Source organism: Vulpes lagopus, chromosome 13 (assembly GCF_018345385.1).
Source record: "Vulpes lagopus strain Blue_001 chromosome 13, ASM1834538v1, whole genome shotgun sequence".
In the NCBI taxonomy this organism is placed as follows: Eukaryota; Metazoa; Chordata; class Mammalia; order Carnivora; family Canidae; genus Vulpes; species Vulpes lagopus.
This window is the reverse complement of record NC_054836.1, coordinates 20,644,897-20,669,938: the sequence shown is the minus strand read 5'-3', so window position 1 is coordinate 20,669,938 and position 25,042 is coordinate 20,644,897. Positions and strand designations below refer to the sequence as shown.

At 36.5% G+C, this 25,042-nt stretch overlaps 1 long non-coding RNA gene across 2 annotated transcripts in view; it reads left to right on the top strand.

Moving 5' to 3' along the window:
- LOC121474518 overlaps positions 1 to 25,042 on the top strand; it is a 57,693-nt gene that overhangs the window by 13,442 nt on the left and 19,209 nt on the right. The window contains exon 1 of one of the 2 annotated variants that reach the window (XR_005983421.1): positions 1,780 to 1,963. The exons of the other annotated variant lie outside the window; for it this stretch is intronic. This is a non-coding gene — a long non-coding RNA (uncharacterized LOC121474518). Of the gene's footprint in view, positions 1 to 1,779; positions 1,964 to 25,042 lie in introns of those variants that run through there. 2 annotated transcript variants of the gene reach the window in all.

Here is a 25,042-nt window from a genome sequence, read left to right as displayed (position 1 = left end):
GCAGATTAGCAACAAAGAAACTAAATCATTAATATAAAACCTTCCATAAAGAAAACTTCGGATTCTTATAGATACACAATGTTTATTTTTTTTAAGTAAGAAATAACTCCAAACTTTTCCAGTAAAGTACAATTATTAGAGGATGAATGCATGTGGGATATTGAGCAGCCAATGAGGTGATAGAAAACAGACATTTGCCAACAGTCTTTGCCCAGCAGATACAGCCCACTTATATTGTAAAACAAAAACAAAAAAAACCAAAACCTAGAACAACTCAGAGCACATGAGTCCTTGTAAGAGGCAAAGATTTTTTCTCACCATGTAAACTAAAGTGTACCAAATGCTTCCTTCCTTACCTGAGATTTTGAATGTGAAGGAAGAAATACAAAGATGCAGAGAAAATTAGAGATAATTCATGGTAGAGTCAATATGGTGGCCCTAGACACCACAGTGATTCTAATAGACTGGTCCTGTGGTACAACTGTGGAGATATAATCTGTTTCCCAGTCGAGCAGGAATGCTGCCCATTAATCTGAGCCAAAGCTATTCATTTTCTTGTCAGATCTGTGAGCTACCTAATAACATCATAATGAATTATTTTTTCTGTTTAATTTAGCCCTGGATCCCTGGATCCCTGGGTGGCGCAGCGGTTTGGCGCCTGCCTTTGGCCCAGGGCGCGATCCTGGAGACCCGGGATCGAATCCCACATCGGGCTTCCGGTGCATGGAGCCTGCTTCTCCCTCTGCCTGTGTCTCTGCCTCTCTCTCTCTCTGTATGACTATCATAAATAAATAATAATAATAAAAAAATATTTAATTTAGCCAAAGTTCAGAGGTACACTTATATGCATTTCCTTGGTACTGTGATGTGCTATTGCTGAGCAAGTACCAGTCTCTTCCACAGCCCACTTATGCAGCATGACAGTACATTCCAGAAACCCTCATTATTTAGGATTAGTTTCGGCCATTCCCAGAATACGGTTCTGGCCTTTAAAGAATATTTATCCTTTCTCCCCTTGAAGACTCCACTACTTCCTGTCATTTTGAATCTTCTCTGAGCTCTTTGCCAGACTTCCACTCTCATTTGGATGCCTGTGAAAGTTTTAAGTTACTTAATTTATGACTGCACATAGATAGCACAGTCTTCAGGATGCATGTCCTTTCCATCCCAAATGGCAATAGAGATAGTATCAGAGATTTGAACATGGTGATGTAACAGAGCATCTACATTTCTGTTTCTCTTAGCCTTGACCAATCACAAAAACAAAAAGTGCGGTTTCTAGTGCGCTATCTACTGCTACCCATTCATGCCCAGCTAGGCACTGGTAAGGACATTACTGGCAGTTTGATAGAGGTCTATACTATGAAGGGTATTGCAATTCATATAAATCTTAAAATTTAACTGCCATATCCTTCCTTATATCAAAGAATCTTAATTTATGACTGAAGTAGCAGACTGAATCAACCTAGCTAATTCTATGGGTTTCTTTCCTAGGGGGATACTCCTGATACAATGTCACTTTCAAGCCTTCCAACTTGTCATTCATGTGAAAAATTATTAAGAGTTGAGAAAATTCAATATACCACACAAATGTTCAGCATGGTTGCTCCTAGGTTTCTTCCCACCTCTCCTATTAGGATCCAGACTCTGAATGCTTTAAATTCAGCACCATTCTCTGGCTCTGGGCTCATCCCCTGTTGAGAAACAATGTGTTCCTCACACGTCACAATGTTGCCGCAGTGCCAAACCTTACCAAGGTCAGTTCCAACCCTGCCTCCCTCAGTAGTCTACTTACTCAAGACTCCTCCAGAGTCCTTCTGAGGACATCAGAACTTTCATATATTTCATATTCCTTTCTGCTGATGAGAGGTGAATGGGCCTTGGAAATATCCTGAGTCATCCCTTTAAAACCGGAGAAATTCTACCAGACATGATATCTCCTTTCTCCTTCTTCTCTGCATTCGTGAGTATCTGACAATAAGCCCTTATAAGAGCACAGATCCTAGCCCGACAGTCTATGATAGTCTGAATTTAAAGTATAATTTTCAGTTAAATCTTTATTTAGTTCACAGTTCCTACCAAATCCTAATTTATGCAGAGTTCATGCATATTGTGATGATTAACTACATCCACCCCAGGATTCCAAGATGTGAATTTTCTATCTTAAATTAAGACTTTTTAGATATGATCTCTTTTTTTAAGATTTTATTTTATCTATTTATTCATGAGAGACACACAGAGAGAGAAGCAGAGACATAGGCAGAGGGAGAAGCAGGCTCCATGCAGGGAGCTGGATGTGGGACTTGATCCTGGATCCCGGGATCATGCCCTGAGCCAAAGGCAGATGCTCAACTGTTGGGTCACTTAGGCATCCCAAGATATGATCTCTTAAATAATTGATTTCAGGATGATTTTTCTAAAACATATTCCCTGTTGTCCCATTCTGTGAATTCATATACCTTTTCTCCTAAAGTATAGGCTTGCCTTTAATAATTCTCTATATTCTTTGGGCTCTGAAGAATTAACAGGAGCAAAGTTATCTAAACTAATGTCTGAAAGTCCTCCTGAGTTCCCCTGCTTCTAGCTACCTTCTATACAACTATTAGCATTAGTACACAGAACATGTTCTGAGATTATGGCTAATAACCAGAAGAGGCTAACTCAACATCACTTGTCTTAGCCTGGGTCTACCAGAAAGCAGAACCTGGGGAAAAGCTTTTGTATGCCAATACCTAATTGAAGTATGACCAGTGGGCAAAAATGAGAGACAATGGTAGTGAAACAGGAAAAAAAAAAAAAAAGCACTATTGGGTTAGTTACCTCTATGTGTCACTGGTTGCTCAATCCCATAGGATTACTTGAAATAGTAAATAGTAAATTTATTTTAATATAATTTAAATCCAAACTGTTAAGTTATTAGAGAACATGTTCCCTGACCACAATGATATTAAATTAAAAATCAGTAATAAAAACTGGAAACAGCCCAGTTACCCTTCAGTGGGTGAAACAAACTGTGGTACACCCATTCCATAGAGTACTACTTAGCAATGAAAATAAACTATTGACAGACACACCAACTTGGATGAATCTCTGGATAATTTATGCTAAGTGAGAAAAACAATCCCAAATTTTACATACTGAAAGTGATTCCATTTAGATGATACTCTAGAAATGACAGAGTTATAGAAGTGGAGAACAGATTAGTATTGCCAAGGGATAAGGAGCCTAAGGCAGTGGGAGGAAAATGAGTGTGGCCATAAAAGGCAACATGAGTGATCCTGGTGGTGACGGAAGTGTTCTGCAACTTGATTGTATCAATGTCAATATTTCGGCTATTTTACAAGATATTGACATCGAGGGGTAAAGTGTACATGGGATCTCTCTGTATGTGTTACAACTATCATGTGAATCTACAATCTCAAAATAAAAATAAGCCTTCTCCACAATTCATTAGATTATCATTATTTCACTATCACTTGGATGCTAAAACCAAGGTACAACCCCAAAATCTTAAGTTCTACCTGTGTCTCATCCATTAAACTATAGATGACAACCTTGGTAACTGAAATGCTACTGCATGCCAGAAGTTATCGCCATGCCATAAGACTCTAGGAATGGGGGTTGTTATGGCCATCTGACTTGTGAGTGAACCAGTTTCAGAATCCCATCCTGAGGGTCGGCTTTCAAGGGCCACTGGTAATACTGTAGATTGGTTCTCCACCAGGCAAAGTCTGAGACAAATGTTAAATGCCAGTACTTTATTGGGAAGGGTGATCCAGGGAGGAGAGGTGAGAGAGAGTGAGATCAAAGCAGGTAAGAATAAAGAGCTAATACAAAGATGAGTTCTAAGATGGCCACCCCTGTGAATGACTGGTTATGTGCTAGTAAGAATTCTACAGATATTCCCCAAGCTATCCACCCCCTGGCTATTCAACCAAACACTGATCTAAATACTATAGTGAAAGGACTTTGCAGATGTAATTCAGTTGATCTTAAAATAGGAAGATTGTTTTGGATTATCCAGGTGGGCATAATCTAATAACATGTGTCTTCTTAGAGGCAGAGAACTTTTCATGGCTGGAAACTGGAGAGAAGAAGTCATTAGAGATATGGCAAAAGGGGAGGTCAGAAAGCTTCTAAATGTGAGAAGGGTTCCACATGCTTTTACTGAGATGTAAGGACTGGAGAGGGGACCTATAAGCTAAGGGCATCCTCTAGGTGACAGCCAGCAAGGAAATGGGAACCTTGGACCTGTAATCACAAATCAAACGGATTCTTCCAACACCCCAAGTGAGCTTGCATTCAGATTCTTCCCAGAGCATCTGGAGAGAAGTCCTGACCCTCAGACACTTTGATTTTGGTCTTGTGTAACTAAGAGCAAAGAAGCCCATCAAGCCAACCTGAACTTGTGACCTACAGAACTTGAGATAACAAATTCGTGTTGTTTTAAGTTACTAAGTTTGTGGCAATTTGCTGAAACAGCAATAGAAAATGAGAACAATTTGCTGCCTAACAAGCAACTCAGGACTGTGTGTCTAAAGTAAGAAACAGGGTGAGGGGATAGGGTAACTGGGTGATGGGTATTAATGAGGGCACATGATGAGATGAGCACTGTTATACTATATGTTGGCAAATTGAATTTAAATAAAATTAAAAAAAATTAAGTAAGAAATATTTACTCTTTGATTCCCATCTCATTTTAGGGAAGGTTACTCCATAGGTGATAATTGCTCTCTACTTCTGAGTCACACACATGTGAAGGTCCTGTAGTTTCCTACCAGTTTCCCACAACATAAGACCAATAAAAAAGCCCTGGGGCAGGAAATGATTAGGTGTGAGGGGCAGGCCTGAGGTAAGGTTTTGCAGGCGACACACATAAGAAGTAGCCGGCGTCAAATTTGTTCTCCTGTTTACTCCGTAAAAGTACAGACCGAACGGGAGAGAGAAGAGCAGCTTTCTTTTTCTGGATCCCAGATCTGTAATGCATCCTGCTGTGACTCTTCCAAATTTGCACAAAGGCACCATGTGTGCTGGCAGCAGTCTCATGGCATAAGGGAGATCGTTGAGGTCAAGAAGGCAGGAGTTCAAGGTGCTTGGGGGGGGGGTCATTGTTATGAACTGAATGCTTGTGTCTCTCTGAAATTCATGTCAAAATCTTATCCTCTGTTGCGATGCTATCAGAAAGTGGGACCTTTGGGAGGACGTTAGGTCCTGAGGGTAAAGCCCTCACAGGTGGAATTAGTGCTCTTTAAAAGAGACCTCAGAGAGCTCTCTCATTCCTTCTGCCACAAGAGACATGACAAGAAGGCTGTCTGTGAACAAGGAAACTGACTCTTACTAGACACCAAATTTGCTAGCGTCTTGACCCCTGGGCTTCCCAGCCTTTAGAACTGTGAGAAATAAATCTTTGTTATGTAACCACCCTGGCTAGGGTATATTTATTACAGTAGCCCAAACAGACCAAGACTGTCATGGAACTAGATACCGGAGTAATTAAGGTTGATAATTTGACATGGCTGAGGAGAAACCTGAACCAAATAGTGACACCTGAGCCAGTGACGCCATTTGAGTAGAAGATAAGGATAATGATAGGAAGGTGGTGTCCCTGTGGAGAAGTGTCTGGCATTTTCCACCAGCTCCATATCTTTTTATGGATGAGTTGTGAGCCTGGGCAGGCATTTTGTGAGCCCTCTGAGGCATTTTGTTTCTTGTTTTTCTATTTTGAATCCCAGGATGCTACCCCCAAAATCCCAAAGGAGAGGTTCTTACTTGTCGTTCTTCTTTGACACAACCAAAACACATCTATGTCCAGATCATGGCTGGGTCCAGAGAACTGGCAAGGCCCAGCCTACAGACACATCATCTTCGGAAGTAGGTTGCTCTCTCCTGTGTGGTGGTAGGGGCTACTCCACAGCTTCCCTCCTCCATCCCTCCCCACGGCTCCAACCACCAAGCATTTCAGACCTCCTTTGCTTTCTACAACTTGTTTTTCTTAATCTACCACTTGCTGATGGGATAATCTTGGGCCAATCATCTGATGAACTTTTCTTGCTTCTGTTTCTTCATGTGTAAAATGGTAATAACAAAAATACATGACTTATAAGGCTGTGGTTTGGCTTAAATGGGTTAATATAAGTGTTGAAAACAGTGCCATACCTAGGGTAAGTGATTACAATTAGTAGTAGTAGCGGTGATGGTATCAATATTATTATTAAATAGCGAAATGTCCAAATCAACCTAAAATGTAAAGAATTGATTAAATGAATTAATAGACCCATGAAATGGAACACCATACAGTTGTTTAAAAATGCAAAGTCCTATAAGACTTATTATCTGGAGAAATTGCACAACAGATTGTCTAATATTTGTATAAAACAATACAGCAAAGGAATATATACTTAGATTTGCGTGCATATGCATAAAATTGCTCCGGAAAGATACACAAGAAGCTAATAATAGTAGCTTTTCTATTTGAGGCATAAAAACTTGGCAGATGGGTGATGGTAGTGGAAGGGAGATTTTTTTCACTGCTCATTTTTATACCTTTCAACTTAAGAGCCATGCAAATGTATTATCAATTCAAAAATACAGGAAATACCTTAAAAATGAAAACAGAAAAGAAGGATTCTAATTAATTCACTAGAGCTGGGGAACCCTCAGAGTCATACTGAAATCTAGGTTGCATGAAGGGCATGACCAGTCTTTTTTCTTCTCTGAGAATTTCTGATAAATTGCAGTACTGAGAGATGAGTTCTGAGACCTATCTCATGGCAAGGGTGGCATCTGCAGGACAAACTGAGAATTTATCGATTTATCTCTGCTGAGCAGAAGAGTGCTACAGTCAGGCATGGTTTCAGGTGGAACTGCTAGAAAAAGAAGTTCACAGAAGCACTGATGCAAAGACAGCAAACAAAGGCATTTTTTCATATAGGGCATCCAGGAAAAGCGCTTCTACGTCTTTTGCATTTAATAGCCTCAAAGACATGGCTCCTTCTGGTGTAAAATATGGAGAATGAAGCCTATATTTTCAGAGTTGTATGGATTTGAAATAAGGTATGTGATGTTCACTGTCTAGCTCCTGGCACATTCTAGGAGTTCAGTAACTAGTAGCTATTAATATTATTAGTAGCCATTGCCAACTTGCTGCAAATCAGACCTTTTGCCACCTTCCAAAAATGGCCAGTCACACCAAGAGTGACATAATTTCTGAGGTTATCCTGAAGAATCACAAAGCAGAGTCACCTGAGCAGTAATAAAGTGCCATCCAGGACCTTTCTCCCTTGTAGCAGGTGCTTTCTGGGATTCTTGAGTCCTTGCTCCAAGATTTCCCCTGATGCAGAAACTCCCTGCCTGTGTCTCCTTCTCTCACTTCTGACTTGTGCAGAGCAACTATCTCTCCCACTACACTTCTGTCGAATTAAAAAAAAATTTTTTTGGACTTATGTAAGTAGAGACTTTATGCAAAAAGACCATTCTAGTAGGAAGAAGGAGACTTCCTAAAAGAGAGGGCAAAGCTCCCCACCATAAGATCTATAAGCCTGTCAATGGCCAGACAGAAGGACTTTGGTTTTATGAGGAGAAGAAAACAAGGCTGGAAACAACTGGAAATGGAGGAATGGGATGAGCAGGTGGCATGATCAGGTGGTAGAACAGGAAATGTTGTTGAGGAGGAGTTGCTCCAATGCTTGCTTAACCTCAAGGGCCAAAGTTCAGGGCTCTGGCAGAGGGAGACAAGCCGGACTAAAGTTTGGTCAAGGTATGGAGGTGGGCATTTTTTCAATTTGGCCAACAGGAACAAGCAATTCAGCTCACCTCTTATGACAAAGGATGAGAATTTGGAAAGTCTGTATCTGGCTTTGTCTTAAGTAAACAAGAAGCTCATCCCCAAATCTTAATTTATGTTATGTGGGAAGGGTGGTTCTTTGCAGTACACATTTTCCGAACACAAGAGGCTGAGAGGATTTCTTAACCACTGCAGTTTCCCAGGAGCGCAGGACTCAGGTAGAGGGGAACACTGTCATTTCCAAACTACAACATCACATCTCACCTCTATTGCTGGATCCTTGGGGCCATTTGCTCAGCATTCTCTGCCTCTATTTCTTCACCTTTCTGTATTTTTGAGGAAAAAGAATTACTAAATTATAAATTACAATACACATAGTAATATATAGTATTACATGTTATCACATATAATATATAATTACATATAAAATATACTTTATTATATCCACTTACATTTATAGATGTATAATTATATAAATATATTTATTTTTATTGTATTTTATTATCAAATATATCATTGTAGGGGTACCTAAGTGGTTCAGTTGGTTAAGTATCTGCCTTCGACTCAGGTTGTGATCCCGGAGTCCTGTGATCGAGCCCCGCATCTGGCTCCCTGTTGATCCCGAGACTCCAGGTTCATGCCCTGAGCCAAAGGCAGACGCTTTACTGCTGAGCCATTCAGGTGTCCCTAGAATATATATTTTATATGTATTATTATACATAGTAATTATAATATACTATAATATACATATTTTACTGACAAGAAAAATTTATCTCTACAATTATATTAAGTTGCACACATCATGTCTATCACCTTAAACACTTCAAGATGCCTTTCCTAAGGACATTCTTCTACATAACCATAAGAACAATATCTTACCAAAAAACTAACTTCAATTATATAACATCTTCTAATATGCAGTCCACATTCTCATTTTACTAATTACCCTCCAAGTGACTTTTATTGCTCCCCCACTCCCTGAAACAATATCCAATCTAGGTTCACACATAGCATTGGATTTTATGTCATTTAGTTCCTGGAGCTCTGCCACTCAAAGCGTGATCCATGAATCATTATGATCAACATCACCTCGAAATGGGCTGGGAAGGCCGAGTATCAGGCCCTGCCCAGACTGCTGAATCAGAAGCAGCTTTTGAACCAGACCGCCAGGTGGTCTAATTGCACTTTGAGGTCTGAGAAGCATGCTCTAGCACAGCATTTCCACTCCCCACCCCCATGATACTAAATTTGTGCTAAGTATAGAAAGTTCTCTTTTTTTTCATTTCTACCTTTATAGTTACTTATCTGGAAATGAAAGTCACTTACATGCATTCTAGAATGTTTAGAAAATGGTGGTTTTATTTTCTACTTTGCACTTTTGTGTCTGAGGGTGCTTTGATATCTTAAAAGCATTCTTTTCCTTTTCTCTCCTTTCTTTTGATAATGTAAATAATACATAAATACACTCTATTGTAAGACTTTACATGATTTAGACATCCTACAATGAAAAGTTTGCATCATCCTTTATATTTCCTATCACTTTTCTTCTCCTCTTCAGGGGTAGCTACTGTCAATTGATTCATATTTACCTGTATCATAAAGGGTTTAGTCAGGGAAGCAGAACCATGATAAAAATTATGGAAAGACGACATTTATTATAGGAAAGACCTTATAAAAATGCTGGAAGGGAGGAGATGAAAGTCTGGAAGGGGAGTCAGAGCACAGAATGTGGGAAGCAATGGGTAAGCCAAGTCCTGGAGCTTATAGAGAAAGCTGAGAAGCCAAGTGTGTCCGGCCAGCAGTGTGGGTTCTGGAGCATGAGCTTATGGAGGAGACTATGGGAAGCTATCTTCTCTGGATAATTTCATCTCTGTGAATCCAGAGCCAAGCATCTTCTAATTAGCTCAGAGCTGCTGTTAGATATCTGGGCCAGAGATCAGAGAGACCAGATGGATGGGGAGCTTTGACACCCCCCTCCATCCGTCACCATTTCTGATACAGTAGCTTTCTGAGAGTAATGGCTGCTGTTTTGCTTCTATCTTCCAAATCTTATAGAAGTTCACTTGGCCAACTCTTAACTTGAACTGGAAAAGAAGGCATAACCCAGCACAGCATCCTACCCAACTCCTTTAAATATATATATAAATAATCAGTGACATTCTTTGTAGAAATGGAATCACATTGTGCATATTGTTTGCCACTTTGACTTGTCACTTCACAAAGTCTTTTGAGGTCCGACGGTGCATATAATACATGAGACCAGAGTACTTCTTTTTAGTTTTCGCATCCCCTTAAGGCAGCATTTTTTCAAAGCTTAGTGGTTCATGGGATTAACTAGTGTGTTAAAAGCACTATTAAAAAGAATCGGGTAGACTAGAATAGAAAATATAAAAGTGCATCTCCCTCTGTAAGGATAATTATTGCTTTGTGAAAGGTTTGTTTTAGTTAAATACATGTGTGTGCTGTGGAAACAGCCTGAAATATATAGCTTGCCGTGAGTAACAGTGGTTGAGAAAAACACTGCCTTGAGATTTTCTTTTTCTTTCTTCTACCACGTCCCTCCATTTTTTGGTTTCATTGTTTATTTTGACAAATGATAACCCGAGTTTAGAAAGGAACAGGGCAATATCTGGGGCCAGTGGTTTTTGACATAGAGAAAGAAACAATTAAATTCACCTTTGAAAAATTATAATATGATTATAGATAGTATCTGCTCTACTCTCAGTCTGAAGTTGCTAATAAGGATTATGAGAAGGAAGGGTCTTCAGTACCCTGACAGAGGAAAGATTCATGTGATCATACAATCAAATGATGTGGCGTCCAAAGTGCAAAGAAATCTCTTTGGAGAATATTGAATTTGACAAGAGACTAATAGATTCAGTTTTTAAACTGCCAAAATCAACAGTAGAACATATGCTGATTTGTTTGGTAATAGAGACCTCTAGAGAGCTCATGTTAGAATTGCAGCAAAATCTTTTCCTTTTCTTTCTTTCTTTCTTTCTTTCTTTCTTTCTTTCTTTCTTTTTTTTTTTTTCTTTCTTTCTTTCTTTCTTTCTTTCTTTCTTTCTTTCTTTCTTTCTTTCTTTCTTTTTTTAATATATAATTTTAAAATCTAACTTTGGTTGCCAACACATATTTTTGGAACTCTAAAGGAGTTAGAGATCCAAAGGAGTTAAATGATCTAGAGATCATTTAATTCTGTATATATGGATCCTCCTAAGACTTAGTACCCACCTTTAATACATCAAGCACTTTAATAAATGACACCTAATGTGGTTTTCACAACTTTGTGAGGTAAATCTTATCAATTTCATCTTGTTTTCTTTTATTTGAAAATTTATTTTTTATTATTTTTTCCAGCTTACTTGGCCTATGATTGACAGATAAAAACTCTGTATATTTAGGTTGTATGTTGTGATTTTTTTATGGTGTACAGCATGATTTAATGTGCATATACATTATGAAATGACCATCACAATCAAGCTAATTAACATGTCCATCACATAGTTACCTTTTATGTGGTAAGAACATTTAAGGTCTACTCTTAGCAAATTTCAAGTATACAACACAATATTATGAACTAAAATCACCAAGATGTACATTAGATCTCCAGAACTTACTCATCTTAGAGCAAAAGCTTGTGCCCTTTGACCAACATTTCCCATTCTTCTACCTCCTGGCAATCACTGTTCTACTTTCTGGTTTTAGGAGTTCAGCTTCTTTTTTTTATTCCATATTTAAGTGACATCATATAATATTTGTCTCCATGTCTGATTTATTTCACTTAGCATATAATGCCTTTCAGGTTTATTCATATTATCATAAATGGCTATTATCAAAAGGACAAGAGATAACAAGTATTGGAGAGGATGTGGAGAAAAGGGTACCTTTGTACACTCATGATGGAAATGAAATTGTTATACCATTTTAGAAAATAGCATGGAAATTCTTCAAAAAATTAAAAGGGAAACTATCATAATAATCCAGATATCCCACTTTTAGATTTATACCCAAAGGAAATAAAATCAGTATCTGGAAGAGTAATCTGCACACCATGTTTGTTACAGCATTATTCACAGTGGCCAACATGGAAACAACCTAAGTGTTCATCAGTAGATGAATAGATAAAGAAAACATGGCATATATATATACAATGACATATTACTTTCATTTTGTAGGATACATGAAGTCTGAGAAAGTAGAGCAATGTGTCTAAAAGAAGAAAGCTAGAAAGTGGCAGAGTTAAATCTAAAATTCAGGACTCCAGATTCCCAGGGTTGCAGTTGTTGTAATATACAACAACAACAATATCAGAACAGTACACTTTTTTAAGTGTAGAGGACTCAGAGATCATTTAGTTCATTTTCCTCATTCCTAAATAGGAAAAAGAGGCCCAGAAAGGAGGGCAAATTGTCTAGGGTCACATAGCTAGTAAAGAACAGAGCCAAGGATGGCATTCTTGTTTCTTGGTTTTCAACCTCCAGCTATTCCAATTTTGACAAATGCCGACACTGATGTAACTGTTGTACATCTTGAGTAAGATGTAGAACAGTTCTATATAACAGCTCTATCCCCCTCTCCAGAATTTCTCTGTGTCACTTCATAATCACTCCTCCTTCCCTGTACTCATCATCTGCAGCCACTGATTTTTCTGTCCCTAGTTTTTCCTTTTCAAAAATGTCATGTAAATGGGATCATAGAATATTGCAGTTTTTTGAGTTAGCTTCTTTCAGTTAGCATAATTCCTTTGAGATACATTTGTATTATTGTATCAGGAATTTGTGCTTCTCTATTGCTGAATGGTATCCCATTGTGTGGATATAATATGATTTGGTTATCCAGTCACAAATTGAAGGATAGTTGAGTGTTTCCAGTTTTTGGTGACCATAAGTAAATTTGTTATAAATATTTGATTAATTTTTGTATGAACAGGAGTATGATTATTGGGTTATATGATAAGGATATTAAACTTTATAAGAAACTGCTAAAATGTTTTCCAAAGTGGCTATGCCATTTGCATTCTCACCAACAATTATGGGAGTTCAAGTTTTTCTGTCTCCCTCTCAGCACTCAGTATTGTCATTTTTCAAATTTTAGCCATTCTGATATATGTGTAGTGGAATCTCATTGTGCTTTTATTTACTTTTTAAAGATTTTATTTATTTATTTTAGAGAGAACAAGCACCAGCAGTTGGGGGGTTAGGGAGGGGCAGATGGAGAGGGAAAAGCAGAGTCCCAGGGAGCCAGACTGGGGACTCAATCCCAGGACCCTGAGATCATGACCTGAGCTGGAGGTAGATGTTTAACCAACTGAGCCACCCAGCGGAGAGCCTCTGCTCTCACTGTGCTTTTAATCTGTATATCCCTAGTGATTAACGATGATGAAAGTGTTTTCATGCACTTTTTTCCTTCTTTGGTGAACTGTATGTTCAAGTCTCTTAATCATTTTTAAAAAGATTCTATTTATTTATTTATTCATGAGAGACAGAGATAGGCAGAGACATAGGCAGAGGGAGAAGCAGGCTACATGCAGGGAACCTGACTCGATCTCAGGACTCCAGGATCACGCCCCAGGCCAAAGGCAGGCACTAAACCGCTTAGCCACCCAGGCATCCCCTTTTTAATCATTCTTGATTGAGGAATTTGTTTAATCACTAGAGAGTTTTGAAAATTGTGATATTTTCCTTAATTCAGCTCTTTATTTTGACATAATTGAAGATTCATATGTAGTTGTAAAAATGATGGAGAGCCTATGTGTCCTTTACTCAATTTCCTTCAATTATGTCTTGCAAAACCACAGTAGAATATAGTAACCAGGATATTGACACTAATACAATCAAAATACAGAACATTTCCATCAACAAAAGGAACCTAGATGTTGCCCTTTTATATCTATATCTACCTCCCCTCTGCTACACTGCCTCCTTAACCTCTGTTGACAACTAATCTGTTTTTCATTTTTAAAATAAAACTCTTGAATTTATTTCAACAGTATTATATAAATGGAATAATACATAAACTTTTGAGATTGGCATTTTTCATTCAATGTAGTTCTCTGGAGATTCATCCAAGTTGTTTTGTATATTAATGGTTGTTACTTTTGTTTCATTTTCTCTATTTTCTTTTACCAATTTCTTTTATCTTTATTTTCTTTCATCTGCTTGTTGGGATTTACTTTTCTCCTTTATTTCCTAGGTTCTTAAGATGGGACCTTAGATTTTTGACTTAGGGTTTTTTGTCTCTATTTTCTAATGTATGTATTTAGTTCTATAAATTTGGTTTGATGAACCAGGATATGATCTATCTTGATATATGTTCCATGGATGTTTGAAAAAGTATGTGTATTCTGCTTTTGCTGCAAAGAGTGTTCCTTATACATCCATGAGATCCTGTTAGTTCATGGTGTTATTGAGTTCTATATTCTGTTGGTCTTCGGCCTCATTGTTCTACCAATTTTTGACAGAGGTCTCCAAATATAATTGTAGATTTGTCTATTTCTCCTTTGCGTTCTATCAATTTTTGTCTCACATAATTTTCAGCTCTGTTGTTTGGCTGATACTTATTTAAGGTTACTATCTTTTTTAGTAGATTGGCCCTTTTGCTGCTATGTAAGCATCCTCTCTGTGTAAGCATCCTCTCTGCCTTCTGACAATGTTCTTTGATCTGAAGTCTACTTTATCTGGTATTTTATAGCTATTTCTATTTTATTCTGATTAATGTACATCTTCTCCCATATTTTTGCTTTCAACTAGTCAGTATCATTATACTTGAAGTGAGGTATTTTTTTATAAACAGACCATGGTAGGTTGTGTTTTATGATCCATTCTGCTTTTGCATTCTCTCTGCCAATCTCTCTTTTAATTGATAGATTTATACTATTTAATGAAATTATTCGTATGTTAAGGTTAAAGTGTGAAGTTCATTTTTAAAATTTTCTTTTTCTTCTTTTGTTTTTGTTTCTCTATTTTTCTCTGCCTTACTATAGATACATTGAACCATTTTTGGAATTCCATTTTGATACATTTATCATGTTTTTGAGTGCATCTTTTTTTGTATACTTTTAAAAATGGTTGTTTTGGATATTATATTATGTATATAAACCATCACGGTCTACTGGTGTTATCATTTTACTAATTCAAGTGAAGTATAGTAACCTTACCTTCTTCTGTGTTACTCTTTTCTCTCTTATTTATAATGTAATTTTAAAAATATTTTGTTATACTGTACATATCAGAGAGTGTTATAAGTTTTTGCTTCAACTACCAAACATAATTTATAAAACTTAAGTGGAGAAGGAAAGCCTATTGTACTTACCCATACATTTGCTTACCATCTTTTTCTCCCCTCTTTCTTGTTGTTTGAAGGTTCTTTCATCCTTTCTAGTTAGAGAAATTCCTTTAGTCATATTTCTCATTCATTCTTCGCTGGTGGCAATTTTTTTCCTTCATCTGAGAATGTCTTGATTTCCTCTTCATTTAAATAATATTTTCACCTGGCATAAAATTCTGGATTGGCAATTCTTTTCCTTCAGCACTTAAAAAATAAAGTACCACCTTCTTCAGGCTTCATAGCCTGGTTTCTAAGGAAAAATGTGCTATCATTTGAATTGTTTTCCTCCTACGGTGTCATTACATTTTTGGCTCCTTACAAGATTTTTTTCTTATCTTCAGGTTTTAGAAGTTTATTTATAATGTAATGGTGTATTGGTGTGGATTTCTTTAGATTTATCTTGTTTGGGATTATAGATTTATGTTTCCTGCCAAATTTGGGACTTTTTTTCAGCCATTATTTCTTTAAAGTATTTTTTCAACCCTGCCCTCTCTATCCTTTTCATATGGGACTCTTTGTCTTTATTCACTTTTTTAAAATCTATTTTCTCTATTGTTCAGTTAGGGTAATTTCAATTATTCTATCTTCAATTCACAGATTCTTTCCTCTCTCCTCTCCATTATGGTGCTGAGTTCATCAAGTGAACTTTTTTATTTCAGTTATTGTATTTTTCAATTCTAAAATAATTTGATTATTCTAAACATTACCTATTTCTTTGATGAGACTTTCCATTTCCTTCCTGAAGCCTTCTACTTCAAAAATTTATTTTAAGCAGGTTTTAAACAGTCTCATGATTGTTTGTTGAAGTATTTTATCGTGACTTCTTTAAAATCTTTTTTGGGCAATTCTAACATTGCTGCTATATTGGTATTGCCATCTACTCATTTTTTTTCTCTCAGTTTGAGATCTTCCTGATTCTTGAATGACAAGGGATTTTCCCTTTAAACCTGAGCACTTTCATACTAAGTTATGAGATCCTGAATCTTGTTTCAACCTTCTGTGTTAATGGCTTTTTCTGACATTACTCCATGAGGGGAAGGGGGTACATTGCCTCATTACTGCACGGAGAAAGAAGGGCAAGTACTGACTCAAATCACCCATGAGTGTTCATAGTTACTGCTGAGCAGGGACAGTATTCCAGCTCTCCCTGTGACCTCCACAAAGTGCTGTGGCATTGGCTTTGTTACCACTGGGCAATATGGAAAGTCTTGACTCTCTGCTAGGCCTCTTCTGACACCGGGAATGGAAAAGGGAAGGATGCCTTCTTACTGCCAGGTGGGATAAGAAGTCCACTGACACCATAGTGGAGGAGGGCTTCATTACAAACCTGTAGGAATGAAAGTGCCATCTCTCTTCCTGGCCTTCTTTGACATCACTCTGGTGGGTATGTTATGAGTCTTGTTATAGCCTCACCAGAGTGGAACTCTAAGCTCCCACATGGCCTATGCTGGCATGGTGGGAGTGCAGTTACAGTATTTTTCTGTGGGTTTTGGCTGGAATAGACTAGTTATTATCTAAAAGTGTCTTGTCTTTCTATGTTGCTCCTTTCCTCGTTCTTAGCTAGAGACACCGGGCTATTGTTGTGGCTATTTTGGCCTGTTCCCATGGCTTGCTCCTTCTTAATCTTGAAGTCTGGGATGTATAAGGCAAAAAGAAAACCCAGGGAATTCTCTACTGTGTTGTTCTTCAAGTCCTAAGTTCCCTAGCTTATCTGCATTCTTCTTTCCATCATATGGAGTTTTCTTGTTTATTTCATACACACTGTCCAGGATTTTTTATTATAATTACTGGATAGATAGAAGAGAGTACGTCTACTCTATCTGGAAGTCAAAGTGATTGTATATATTTTGAAAATATTTTCTTCCAGTTTTTGATGTGTGCTTTCACATTCTTAATCATGTCTTTGGGAGAGCAGAATTTTTAAATGATTTATTTCAGGTCAACTGCATATATTTAAATTTATAATTTGGTAAGTTTGGAGATTATATATATATATCACCCCAATCAAGAAAATGGCATATTCATCCTCAAAATTGCCTCATTCCCCTTTTTAATTCCCACTCCTACCTGCTTCTCTGAGCAATTATTCTTATAGATTACATTGCCTGCTATAGATTGCACTACAATATACGTAACTATACATTTTTATATAATTACTATAGATTACATTTTCTAGAATTTAATGTAAATGGAATCATTTACAGCATACTCCTTTTTCTGCCTTCTTTCATCAAGTATGATCATATTAGATGTATCAATAAATCATTCTGTTCTATTGCTGAGTAGCATTTCATTGTATGGATGTTTATTTATTTATAAAATCAGAATTTATTTATCCATTCACATCTTCATGGGCTTGGTTTGGTTTCTAGCTTGGGTAATGACAAAGTTCTGTGAACATCTGTATATATATATATATATATATATATATATATATATATATATATATTTCTTTTCCCTTGGAGAAATAACTAATTGTGGAATGGCTGGATCACATGGGAAGTGAATGTTGAAGATTTTTAGATACCATCAAACTCTTTCTCAAAGTCCCAACAGCATTGCTTGAGAGTCTCAGTTCCTCCACATAACTGACAACATTTGATTTGGACAGTCTCCTTATTTTAGTCATTCTACTACAGATGTACTGGTATCTCATTGTGGTTTTAATTTGTATTTCCCCAATGACTAATGATATTGAGCATCTATTTATGTGTTTATTTCCATGTATCATCTTTGGTGAAGTTTCTGTTAAGATATTTTGCCTATTTCTATTAGGCTAACTTCTTATTTTTGAGTTTTGAGAATTATTTACATATTCTGGATACAAGTCCTTCATCAGATACATGTTTTGCAATTTTTTTCTCCCACTCTGAGGGATTGCCTTTTCTTTGTCTTAACTATTTTTTTCTTTTACTTAAGTTCAATTTAGTTAACATAAACTGTATTATTAGTTTTAGGAGAGGAGTGGAATTTAGTGATTCATCAGTTGCATACAACACCCAGTGCTCATCACCAATTACCCCATCCCCATCCATCATCTCCCTCCAGCAACCCTCAGTTTGTTCCCTATAGTTAAGAGTCTCTTATGGTTTGCCTCCCTTTCTGTTTTTATCTTATTTTTAATTTTTCCTTTCCTTCCCCTATGTTCATCTGTTTTGCTTCCTAAATTCCACATATCAGTGAAATCATATGGTATTTGTCTTTTTCTGACTGACTTTTTTCATTCAGCATAATACCTCCTAGCTCCATCCACGTCATTGCAAATGGCAATATTTCATTCTTTTTGATGGCTGGGTAATATTCAAATATATATATATTTATTTATATATTTCACATCTTTATTCATCTGTCAATCGACATCTGAGCTCTTTCTATATTTTAGCTATTGTAGACATAGCTGCTATAAACATTGGGGTGCATGTGCTCCTTTGAATCACTGTTTTTCTATCCTTTGGCTAAATATCTAGTAGTACAACTGCTGGGTTGTAGGGTAGCTCTAATTTTAACTTTTTGAGGAGCCTCCATACTTTTCCAGAGTGGCTGCACCAGTTTGCATCCCTATCAATGATGTAAGAGTGTTCCCCTTTCTCCGCATCCTTGCCAGCATCTGTTGTTACTTGAATTGTTCATGTTAGCCATTCTGACCAGTGAACTTTTTTTTTTTAAGGGCAGAAGCCTTTTATTTTGATGGAGTTTAATTTATTACTGTGCTCTTTAATGTATTGTGCTCTTGGTGTCTTATCTAAGAAAGTTCTACCTAATCCAAGGTCACGAGGATTTTTCTTCTATGCTTTCTTTTGGTAATTTTATACATTTAAGTTCTACCTTCTAGTCTAAGCTCTCTTTTGAGTTAAGTTTTGTATAAGAGGGAGGAGTGGATTGAAGTTCATGATTCTGCATGGGGACAGCCAACTGTTTCAGCACCATTTGTTAAAAAGCTATCCTTTCTCCACTGCATTGCCTTTGTGGTTTTGGAAAAGAAACAAACAACCAAAAAATATAAACTCAGTTATCCATATATATAGGCTTATTTCTGGAATCTCTATACCGGGGTTGGCAAACTATGGCCTGTGGGTCAAATATGAATAGCCACCTGTATTTCTAATGTCTGTAGGCTGAGAAAGCTTTTTACATTTTTAAATGGTTTCATTTCAAATGGTTCTGTAGATATTTATATAAAAGCTTCAATTTTACTTCTTAGCCCTAAGCCTAAAATATTTAACATATGTGGCCTTTTCTTTTGAAGATTTACTTATCTATAATAAATAAAAGTAAATAATTTATTTATAAATTATTATGATTTATTATAATTTATTATAATTATAATTATTTATGAATTATTAATTCATTTATTTGAAAGAGAGAGACACACAAAGAGACACACAAATGAGGGGGAGGTGGCTGCGGAGAGGCAGAGGAGAGAAAGTATCCTGAAGCAGACTCTCTGCTGAGTGTTGAGCCCTCTGCAGGGCTCAATCCCACGACCCTGAGGTAATGACCTGAGTTGAAACTAAGAGTTGGCAGCTTAACTGACCAACTGCCCAGGCACTTCACATATCCCATTGATCTGTCTACTTTTACACAAGTACCATGCTATTTTAATTATTATAGATTTCTAATAATTTTTGAAATCAAATAATATTAGCCTTTTTAGATAGCACAACTTTTCCATTTTGATGAAGTTCAATTAACTAATTTTTTTCTACTACAGATGGTGCTTTTGATGAAGTATGTAAAAATTCTTTGCTTAACTCAAGATACAAAACATTGTATGGTCTCATTCATTTGGGGAATATAAATAATAGTGAAAGGGAATAGAAGGGAAGGGAGAAGAAATGGGTAGGAAATATTAGAAAGGGAGACAGAACATGAAGACTCCTAACTCTGGGAAACGAACTAGGGGTGGTGAAAGGGGAGGAGGGCGGGGGGTGGGGGTGAATAGGTGACGGGCACTGAGGGGGGGCACTTGACGGGATGAGCACTGGGTGTTATTCTGTATGTTGGCAAATTGAACACCAATAAAAAATAAATTTATTATTTAAAAAAATCCTATCACCTGAAAATAAAGACAACTTTACTTTTTCTCTAATTTGGATGCCTATTATATCCTTAACTTGGCTGAATGGTATATCTAAGACACCCAGTACTATGTTGAATAAGAGTGGTAAGAGTCAGCATCCTTGTCTTATTCCTGACCTTAGAAGAAAAGCTTTCAACTTTACACCATTAAGTACGATGTTGGCTGTGGACTTGTCATATACGGCCTTTATTATGCTGAACTATGTTCTTTCTATACCCAATCTGTTGAGAGTTTTTATCATGGATGACTGTTGTATTTTGTCACATACTTTTTCTGCATCTATTGAGATGTTCGTGTGATTTTTACCTTTCATTCTATTAATGTGACATGTCACATTTATTGATGTATATATGTTGAACTATCCGTATACTCCAGGAATAATTTCAACCTGGTTATGCTGTATTATCCTTTTAATGTGTTGCTGAATTTAATTTTCTAATATTTTCTTGCAAAGTTTACACCTATATTCGTTTTCCTTTTTTTGTAGTGTCCTTATCTGGTTTTGGTGTTACAGTAATGCTAGCCTTGTAAGTGAGTTTGGAAGTGTTCCTACCTCTTCAATTTTTTTGCAAGAGTTTGAGCAAGATAGTTACTAATTCCTCTTTAAATGTTTGATAGAATTTATTAGGGAAACTATCTGGTCCTGGGCTTTTCTTTGTTGGGAGATTATTTTCATTACTGATTCAATCTCCCCACTCATTATTGATCTGTTTGGTTTTTTTTATTTCTTCATAATTCAGTCTTGGTAGGTTGTATGTTTCTAAGAATTTGTTTATTCTAAGTTACCCAATTTGTTGGTGTATAACTGTTTGTAGGGGTCTCTTGTAACTTTTTGTATTTCTATGGTATCATTTGTAATGTCTCCTTTGTCATTTTAAATTTTTTTTTGAGACTCCTCTCTTTTTCACTTAGTCTGAATGAAGTTTTGTTATTTTTGTTAATGTTTTCAAAACCCAGTTTTTAGTTTTGCTGATCTTTTCTATTGTTTTCCTGATCTCCATTTTATTTATTTATGCTCTTATCTTTGTCATTTTCTTCCTTCTACTAATTTGGATTTAGTTTTTTCTTTTTCTTTGAGAAGTTAAATTAGATTATTTGAGATCTTTCTTTTTTCTTAGTGTAGCCATTTATCACTATAAACTTTCTTTGAATTATTGCTTTTGCTACATTCTGTAAGTTTTGGTATTTTGTGTTTCCATTTTCTTTGTTTTAAGATTTTTTTTTAAATTTCTCTTTTGATTTTTTCTTTGGCCTATTGGTCAATTTGTATAGGTCTATTTGATCTAAAAAATAATTCAAATTTTGTATTTCCTTATTGATTTTCTGACCTATCCATTATTTAAAATAGGGTATTGAAGTCCCAAACTATTATTGTATTGTTAATTTCCCCTCAGATCTGTTAGAATTTGCTGAATATATTTAGGTGCTCTAATGTTGGGTGCATACATATTTACAATAGTTGTATCCTCTTGGTGAGTTGATATTACATGATGACCTACTTTGTTCTTCTTACCATTTTTGGCTTAAAGTATATTTTGTCTGATATAAATATAGCTAACCTCACTTTCTTTTGGTTTTCGCTTGCATGGATTATTTTTGCTAATCCCTTCACTTTGAGTCTGAAAATGTCCTTAAAGCCAAAGTGACTCTCTTGATGGCAGCATATAGTTGGGTCTCATTTTTTAAATTCATCCAGCCATTCTGTGGCTTTTGATTAGGTAGATCAATCCATTTACTTTTAGAGTAATTATTGATATATAAGGACTTGCCAAGAACATGTTATTGATTGCTTTCTGACTGTTTTGTAGTTATATCATTTCTTTTTTCCTCTCTGGGAGCCTATTTTTATGGATTGGTGATTTTCCATGCTGGTATGCTCTGATTCTCTCCTCTTTGTCATTTGTGAATCTACTATGTTTTTGATCTGTAGTTATTATGATGTTTACATTAAAATGTATTATAAATTAAGAGTTCATATTATTCCTGTAGCAATTTAACTTTGATTATATACAAATACCACCTCCTTTTCTTTTCCTTTTTATTTTTTTGATGTCACAATATCCTTCTTTTTGTATTGTGTATTCATCAACTAATTATAGGAGCTAATTCTTATTACTCTTTCCCTTTAATCTTAAATTATAGTTTAGTGGTTAACACACTGTCATCTTACAGAATTAGAGCTTTCCATGTCTGGCTGAATATTTAAGAAAAAAAGAAGAGCAAATTATATGCAAAATAAGCAGAAAAAAAGAAATAATAAAAATTATGGCAGTAATCAATGAAATCAATAGAAAAAATAATCCAATAGCTGGATCTTTGAAAAATTCAATAAAGTGGACAAGCTTCTGGCCAGCCTCACCAAGAAAAAAAAAAGGAGGCGAATTGCTAATATCATAATTGAAAGAGAAGACACCACTACAGATTGCCCTAACATCAAAGGGGTAAAAAGAAATTCCATGAACATTAGGCCCACAAATTTGATAACCTAGATGAAACTGATGAGTTATTTGAAAGCTACAATCTGCCAAAACACACACAGGAAAAAATAGACAATCTAAATAGGCCTGTATCTATTAAAGAAACTGAATCAATAATTGATCACTTTCCAAAAATTAAAGTGCCAAGACCAAATGGGTTCACTGCTGAATTCTATCAAACATTTAAGGAGGAAGAAATTATACCAATACAATCCCTTTCAGAATACAGAAACAGAGGGAGTATTTCCAAACTAATTTTATGAAGCCAACATTTCCTAAATTTAAACCAAAGACATTAAGAGAAAGGGAAATTATAGACCAATATCTCTCATGAACATAGATGCAAAAATCTTCTGTAAACTTGAAGGTAGACCAATAGGAATTACAAAATCTGAACAACAGTCAAAAAGGCAGTTAAAAAAAATGATCAAAACTTTAGGAACCTGTGGAACAAAAGTATAAGATGTAACATCAGTCATCAGAGTCTCAGAAGAAGAGGGGAAAAATGTGTGGGGCTGAGAATTTTTTTTAATAAATTAATTTTTATTGGTGTTCAATTTACCAACATACAGAATAACACCCAGTGCTCATTCCGTCAAGTGTCCCCCTCAGTGCCCGTCACCCATTCACCCCCACCCCCCGCCCTCCTCCCCTTCCACCACCCCTAGTTCGTTTCCCAGAGTTAGGAGTCTTTATGTTCTGTCTCCCTTCCTGATATTTCCCAACATTTCTTCTCCCTTCCTTTATATTCCCTTTCACTATTATTTATATTCCCCAAATGAATGAGGACATACACTGTTTGTCCTTCTCCGATTGACTTACTGCACTCAGCATAATACCCTCCAGTTCCATCCACGTTGAAGCAAATGGTGAGTATTTGTCCTTTCTAATTGCTGAGTAATATTCCATTGTATACATAAACCACATCTTCTTTATCCATTCATCTTTCGATGGACACCGAGGCTCCTTCCACAGTTTGGCTATTGTGGACATTGCTGCTAGAAACATCGGAGTGCAGGTGTCCCGGTGTTTCATTGCCTCTGAATCTTTGGGGTAAATCCCCAACAGTGCAATTGCTGGGTCGTAGGGCAGGTCTATTTTTAACTCTTTGAGGAACCTCCACACAGTTTTCCAGAGTGGCTGCACCAGTTCACATTCCCACCAACAGTGTAAGAGGGTTCCCTTTTCTCCGCATCCTCTCCAACATTTGTTGTCTTGCCTTGTTAATTTTCCCCATTCTCACTGGTGTGAGGTGGTATCTCATTGTGGTTTTGATTTGTATTTCCCTGATGGCAAGTGATGCAGAGTATTTTCTCATGTGCATGTTGGCCATGTCCATGTCTTCCTCTGTGAGATTTCTCTTCATGTCTTTTGCCCATTTCATGATTGGATTGTTTGTTTCTTTGGTGTTGAGTTTAAGAAGTTCTTTATAGATCTTGGAAACTAGCCCTTTATCTGATACGTCATTTGCAAATATCTTCTCCCATTCTGTAGGTTGTCTTTTAGTTTTGTTGACTGTATCCTTTGCTGTGCAAAAGCTTCTTATCTTGATGAAGTCCCAATAGTTCATTTTTGCTTTTGTTTCTTTTGCCTTTGTGGATGTATCTTGCAAGAAGTTACTGTGGCCAAGTTAAAAAAGGGTGTTGCCTGTGTTCTCCTCTAGGATTTTGATGGAATCTTGTCTCACATTTAGATCCTTCATCCATTTTGAGTTTATCTTTGTGTATGGTGAAAGAGAGTGGTCCAGTTTCATTCTTCTGCATGTGGATGTCCAATTTTCCCAATACCATTTATTGAAGAGACTGTCTTTCTTCTGATGGATAGTCTTTCCTCCTTTATCGAATATTAGATGACCATAAAATTCAGGGTCCACTTCTGGGTTCTCTATTCTGTTCCATTGATCTATGTGTCTGTTTTTGTGCCAGTACCACACTGTCTGGATGACCACAGCTTTGTAGTACAACCTGAAATCTGGCATTGTTATGCCCCCAGCTATGGTTTTCTTTTTTAAAATTCCCCTGGCTATTCGGGGTCTTTTCTGATTCCACACAAATCTTAAAATAATTTGTTCTAACTCTCTGAAGAAAGTCCATGGTATTTTGATAGGGATTGCATTAAACGTGTAAATTGCCCTGGGTAACATTGACATTTTCACAATATTAATTCTGCCAATCCATGAGCATGGAATATTTTTCCATCTCTTTGTGTCTTCCTCATTTCTTTCAGAAGTGTTCTATAGTTTTTAGGGTATAGATCCTTTACCTCATTGGTTAGGTTTACTCCTAGGTATCTTATGCTTTTGGGTGCAATTGTAAATGGGACCAACTCCTTAATTTCTCTTTCTTCAGTCTCATTGTTAGTGTATAGAAATGC